Below are 7,644 nucleotides of genomic sequence, written 5' to 3' on the forward strand. Positions count from 1 at the left end.
ACAGAAATAAAGAGAGAGGGTCCCTGAGGCATTTTGAGGTAAAAACAGGAAGGGAGTTAAAGTCTGACTCTGAGTCTCTGAAAGTAAAACTAAACAGTTGTTCTTATTCTCTGAGCAATGATTGATAATCAGAGTTGTCTCTAAAAGCTCTAAAGTCACAAAGAGTTACAAACCTTTAGAGCAGGGGTCGGCAACCCCTGGCACGCGTGCCAGCATTGGCACGCGGCACCGTAACCAGTGGCACACTAGGAATAAGTGGAATAAGTGTGCAAAATATTTAAATTGTATTTTCGGATCCTGAACGAGACCGCCGCCAGAGCGCGTCTCCCCGTTACCTGCAGAAGGAAGCCATGCACGCAACGCAGCACCGCTCTCTTTATCTCCAGGTGACTTTCTGCCGCTTTCCTCCGTGGTGCCGTGCTGATCGTTTCACCACGGAGGAAAGCACTTCACTAATTGCAGTACCCATAAGGAGCTGTACAAATGCCGCCGTTTTTACGTGGCTGTGTCTTTAGTTGAAAGCCCAGTGGCGATCTGCTCATCTCTCATCGAAATAATATGCTACAAAGGGGCGGACTGGCCATCTGTGTGTTGAACTTTCCTGTCGGCTCCCAGACCGTAGTCGATGAGGGCAGAAGCAACAAGCTTCAGGTTCAATAACCCACTTTAGCTTCAATGACTGGAGAGAGGCGAGCTCTTCTTGGGAGGCCGTTGTAACATCTTGGTGAATACAAGATCTTTGATTACAGAGATCACGTGGATGACGTGATGTATGTGTGCATGTTACACGCCAGTGGAAATAAAGATGGACACTCGGAATGATAGAAGTAGTCCGCTTCATCTGTTTATGTAGACACTTACATGTCCATAGAACCGAATATTACATGGTGTCAGAGTTAGTTCATTTATCATCGACCTGACGACGGCAGATGGAGAACACAGGCGTTCCAATACCACGAATGGACTGGGACTCGTCTAATCTGCCGGACGCATGGAGAAAGTTTCGGCAGCATGTGCAGCTAATGTTTTCAGGCCCGCTACATGCTAAAGACGAGGAGGAAAAATGTAGCTATCTACTCCTATGGATTGGGGAAAAAGGCAGAGATGTTTTTTACAGATGGACTCTCACAGAAGACCAAAGTAAGGTACTAAAAACGTACTATGACGGTTTTGAAGCTTATGTAACTCCGAAAGCAAATCCCATATTTGCGCGCTATAAATTTCATGAAAAAATCCAAGGAGACAGTGAGAGTTTTGACCAGTTTGTAACGGAGCTAAAATTGCTAATTAAAGACTGCAATTACCCAAACAGTGAGGAAATTATTAGAGACAAGATTGTCTTTGCTACAAACTCACAAAGAGTGCGCGAAAAACTGCTATGTCACGGTCCAGACTTGACCCTAGAGAAAGCCATTGACATTGCACGTTCACATGAGCTATCACAGCAGCAGCTAAAGACAATGCTAACCCCCGCTACTAGCCACGACAGTCGCTCTGCTCACGCGGTTAGCAGAAAACCTTTTAGAGCAGACCAAGCATCCTGTGGGCACAAGACGACATGGAATGATCGTAACAGCGCCGTGAGGAGCACGGAATGTGGAGAATGCGGGAGGGAGCACAGACGCACTGAGGAATGTCCAGCAAAGGGTCGCCAATGCAGCAAATGCAAGAAGCCCAACCACTTTGCTAAAGTGGTACAAACACTGCAGCCACAGACGAGATATAATCCCAAAAAATTGCATACCATCTCAAGCAGTGCAGAACAGTCACTAGAAGAACTCTATATTGATGCTATCATAAAAGAGCATGAAAACACAGATAGAGAACAGGCATATGCAGAAGTAGAAATAGGAAAAGCCAGGAACAAACTGAAGTTTAAAATGGACACTGGTGCTCAGACTAGTATTATACCAGCAGACACATTCTGCAAGATATATGGAAGTGTAATACTAGGCCCCCCATCAAGCAAACTCTCAGATTATGGTGGGCGCAAGATAGAAGCAGAAGGAACATGTAGACTGACATGTAAACACGGTGAGAAAACAGCCATGGTAGGTTTTGACATAGTCCATACAAATGCTCCACCTCTGTTAGGCTTAAGAGCATGTCTAGATTTAAACCTAGTCAAAATGATACATGTAGTTGATGCAAAGCCAATAACACACACAACCATGATGGAAGAGTTTGCTGATGTGTTTAAAGGCATCGGACTGTTTCCTGGAGAATGCCGTTTCCAACTCAAACCCTCTGTACCACCAGTGGTATGTCCACCTCGACGCATCCCATATGCTCTGCGTGACCGGCTCAAGGGTGAGTTGGACGACATGGAAAAACTGGACGTTATCAAAAAAGTCACAGAGCCAACTGAATGGGTTAATGCACTAGTAGTGTTGGAAAAGCCGAAAACAAATAGGCTGAGAATATGCCTAGACCCCCGCGCCCTGAACAAAGCTATCCAAAGACCCCACTATGCACTCCCTACTCTAGATGATGTCACACCAAAACTGGCTGGAGCACAGTATTTCAATGTACTAGACGCCAGATCTGGATACTGGAATATAAAGCTCACACACGACTCATCTATGCTAACCACGTTCAACACGATCTACGGCAGGTAGCGTTTCAAGAGACTGCCTTTTGGAATCATATCTGCACAGGATGAGTTCCAGAGGAGAGTGGATGAGGCCTATGAGGGGCTTCCAGGCGTTGCCGCCATCGTAGATGACATCATAGTGTACAGCCGCACCAAAGAGGAGCACGACGCCAGCCTGCGTGCCATGCTGGAGAGAACCAGAGAAAAAGGCATAAAGCTGAATAAGGACAAGTGCAAAATATGTGTGCCTGAGGTAAGCTATTTTGGGCACAAGCTGACAAGAGAAGTCATCCGCCCTGACCCGAACAAGATTAAGGCCATCAAAGAAATGCCTAACCCACAAAGCAAGGCAGAGTTGGAGACCATACTGGGCATGGTCACTTACCTTTCCAGGTTCGCCCCGAGAATGTCAGAGACAACAGCTCCACTCCGGCAACTGTTAAAGGAAAACAGTGAGTTTGTGTGGGACTCAAATCATGATGCAGCCTTCCAACGAATAAAAGACATCCTAACACAGGAGCCTGGCCCAGTACTCACCTACTTCGATCACACAAAGGATGTGAAGTTACAAGTCGATGCTTCCAAAAACGGCTTAGGAGCTGTCCTGCTCCAGGAAGAGGAACCAGTGGCATACGCATCAAAGACACTGACTGAAACTGAAGAGAACTATGCTCAGATCGAAAAGGAGCTATACGCAGTGCTCTTTGGATGTAGGCGGTTTCACCAATACCTGTACGGACGACAGGTGATCGTCGAGTCAGATCATAAGCCACTTGAGTCAATCATGCGTAAGCCCTTAGCAGCTGCACCACCGCGTCTGCAACGCATGATACTGCAGCTACAGAGATATGACATCACTATCGATCACAAACCAGGAAAACAAATCCCTGTTGCAGACACTCTCTCCAGAAAGCCACTTGAGTGTTACGACCGCTCCATGAGTGAGGGCATGGACTACCAAATACACACTGTGATCAGCATCGCTCCAGTAAGCGACCGCAAAATGGCAGAGATCAGAGCCAATACAGCCAAAGATGAGCAGCTCTCAGTGCTGAGACAGGTGATCCAAGCAGGGTGGCCCGAGAAAAACAAAAAATGTTCACCTGCAGTCTCAGAGTATTGGAATCATAGGGATGAGATATCAGAGACAGATGGCATCCTACTGAAAGGAGAGAAAAAATCATCGTGCCGCACTCACTCAGGGCTGAAATGCTTTCACGCATTCACACAGGACACTTAGGGATGGAAAAGTGCAAACAACGTGCAAGAGATGTACTGTTCTGGCCAAGGATGGGTCAGCAGATAGAGACACTAGTAGGGACCTGCAGCACCTGCCTTGAGCGACGCTGCTCACTCCCAAAAGAGCCTATCATGTCACACCCAATCCCAGAACAACCTTGGCAGGTAATAGCCACTGATCTGTTCACATGGAACAGTAATGACTATGTAGTTGTAGTTGACTATTATAGTAGGTACTTTGAGGTAGAAAAATCACCAGCCTCACCTCCTCAGTAGTCATCCAAAAGCTGAAGGCCATGTTCGCTCGATTTGGAATACCACAGACACTAGTCAGCGATAATGGACCTTGCTAAAGTTCACAAGAGTTTAAAGCTTTTGCTCATGCATGGGACTTCAAGCATGTCACAAGCAGTCCTCTGTATCCACAGAGCAACGGGCTAGCAGAAAAAACAGTTCAGACTGCCAAAGCTCTCATGGACAAAGCACACGCTCAGAGAACTGACCTGTACCTCAGCTTGTTGGAGTATAGAAACACACCAGTGGATGGTTTGAAATCGCCAGCGTAGCTACTCATGAGCGAGCGTCTGCGCTCCATCCTTCCCACCACTGAAAAGCATCTACAACCAGAGCTTGCCTGTCGCAGCACTGTTCACAGCAGAGAGAGAGAGAACAGTGCCAAACACAACAAAAACAATATTATGACAGGAATGCCAGATCACTGCCTGCACTACCAGTGGGAGCCACGATCCGCTTCCAGCTTCCAACTGGGACATGGAAACCTGGAACAGTAGTCGAGCCAGCAGGTACCCAGAGATCCTACAACATCTGCACGGACGGAGGTCACATGTTTCGACGCAACAGGCGTCACCTTCTACAAACGTGTGAGAGTGACACAGATCAGGAGAATCCATCAGACGAGCAGTTGGAGCCTGAAGACCCTGAGACTTTGCAGCAGGACACTGAGAAACAAACAGGCCCCAGAGAGCAATCACACATTGTTTACAATAAGATCACAAGATCAGGCCAAGAGATGTGTTAAACCTGTGAAAAAGAAAAGAGAAATGTAATATTGACAGTGCACTTTGATTGAATCTGTGTATTATGCAACACTGACAATGCACTGTGATTTTTGTTTGTTTAGAAATTGAATTCAACAGTTTTGTTTCAGAAGCAGTACTACATGCTCTATTATAATTATTTATGGGAAACTGTTCAACAAGATAAGTTAAACTGCAGAAGTACTAAATGTTAATGTACCAGCCTTATAATATTCCCTCAGTGATAGAGTAATCATAATTAGTAGATATAGTGCCTCAAGACGTACATTTATTTTAAATACATATGGTTATAATTTGTTATGGCAGCTATACTGTTCTTTTCTAAAGGGGGATGTAACATCTTGGTGAATACAAGATCTTTGATTACAGAGATCCCGTGGATGACGTGATGTATGTGTGCATGTTACGCGCCAGTGGAAATAAAGATGGACACTCGGAATGATAGAAGTAGTCCGCTTCATCTGTTTATGTAGACACTTACATGTCCGTAGAACAGAATATTACAGCCATTGCATTTATTTAGCTGTTCTTCTGTTTCACAAAATACATCACAGACCTCTGTTTTTCTGCTTCCTCGTTTCACTTCCAGAAACATACACACGTTCTCACCATAGGTTCTCTCACTGTCGCTCTACCATCCACACACACATGCACAAGCCACACCTCTCTCTCTCTCTCTCTCTCTCTCTCTCTCTCTCTCTCTCTCTCTCTCTCTCTCTCTCTCTCTCTCTCTCTCTCTCTCTCTCTCTCTCTCTCTCTCTCTCTCTCTCTCTCTCTCTCTTAAAGGCACAGCAATCTCATCTCACTCTGCATGAACCTAATATCCCGCAGCGAGGCTCCCCCGCCCTCCTACTGATAGTTGACGAGCGTCAAGCTCCTCAACCCCCCCCCCCCCCCCCGTTGATATTCTCGATCGTTTTTTTAAATGGCACTTCATATCAAAAAGGTTGCCGACCCCTGCTTTAGAGAGAGGAAGAAGAAGGTGGGACACACGACCGACGAGCACGAAGTGAAACTTAACAGCAAACAGGAAGCACTTCAAAAATAAGAGCTCCTACTTGTATTTATATTCCTTCTACTTTAACTCAAGTACAAGATCTGAGTGCTTCTACTTTAACTCAAGTACAAGATCTGAGTAATGAGATTGTAAGTCATATTAATGAAAAGTCATATGAATGACTTACAGGCAGGGGCGCCGTAAGGAGGTGAAAAATTAGGACGATTCTAAGGGCCCGTGACTGACAGGGGCCCAAAACATGTTTCGAACATTAAGAAAAAATGTTTAAGTAGCCTTTCATCCATCATCAATAATTAACATTAATATAACGTCAAATCGATAATGTACTCACTAAACTTAAGATTCATTTAACTTATTTTCTTCCAAAAGTAAATTATACAAAGCATCGAACACCCCCCTCTATTTACATATAATGGTTTGGTCCTGCCTCCAAACGCTGTGGGGCACCGCTCTTTCTAGCAGCAGAGAGTGAGAGCATGTGAGGAGGGATGCTAGTATTTTGGTATTTACGTGTGTACCATGTCTCAACGACTAACAAAGTCAGGCTTTTAAGAAAGAAAAGAAACGAGAGAAAGACAAGAGAGATGGAGTAAAGGGCGACTGTATGTCACCAAGTTTTTCAAAATAAAAGGTGGGTGTGTTCGATGAGTGGTGGAAATTAGCCTGTTAGCTAAGCGTAGTACATTGTAAATAATAATTGTAATGTTTTGCTGACATTAAGTACTGTTAATATCTTCACAGAAAATGCTGAGGTTTTTCATTTCACTGCTCTTTTAGCTGACATTTAATAAATGCAGGTAGATTTTTAGCAGCTATTCATACTAAATCAGCTGTCCCTCCCCCTGGTGCCAGGACCAACAGATCCATCTTTAGGCTCAGCAGCCCTGTCCCCCCATAAGGCTTTGCAGTCTTGCCATGCTGTCCATTGAAAGCCAGTTGGCTTGAAAGCTGGACTTCAAGGAATTGATCAGTGACTTTGCCTGTAAGAAGGCTAGGCGCTGCGCTCTTGGTGAGTAAGGCTGAGCCAGGGCTCGTAATAACTGTCAAAGGGCATCTTGCAGGTTTTTTTTCCTTCTACATTTATGCTTAAATTATAGTTATAACTTGCTTGAAAATTACAATTAAAAAAGTGAATGTAGGATTTGATATGTTTTACGAGACATAAGGGCAAGAATTCAGAGGGAAAGGAGCAATTTTGGGCTCTGCGCTTAAAAACGGCTTTTTTTTAAGGTCATACGTCAAACGCGTCATATTACATCACAAAGGGTAAACATCTCCGCTCTCTGACCGCGGGTATAGTTAGTAGTTGCGTTGAGTTGAGCGGTTGTGTTTTGTGTGAGCTGGTATTTTTCGGTAGTTTTACATTGTATTTCACCATTTGTAATCATGGTGCAGTGTTGTGTTTGTGCAGGTTGCACAAATACCAGCCTGTCAGGACATCGAGTCCACAGTAAAAAGGACCGGAGCTAGCGTTCATTCCTGGGTGCGTTGTGCATCCACCTCCCTGCAGCACATACTCTCCACAGCTTTATCTGGAAACCGTTTTACTTCTCTCTCCCCCCCCTTCGCTGCTCTCTCTCTCTCCCCTCAGGTACACGGCACCGTAAGACGTAGTGTGGAGTTGCATTAGGTAACGCTGTGGTGGCTGTACTGCTCCAGCCGTCTCCTTTGTGTTTGTTTGTTTCCCCCTGTCTGTGTTGTTTGTGGCTGTCACTCCTGGCTTCCGGCTCAACCCC

This window comes from Notothenia rossii, assembly GCF_949606895.1.
Source record: "Notothenia rossii genome assembly, chromosome: 1".
NCBI classification, from domain to species: Eukaryota; Metazoa; Chordata; class Actinopteri; order Perciformes; family Nototheniidae; genus Notothenia; species Notothenia rossii.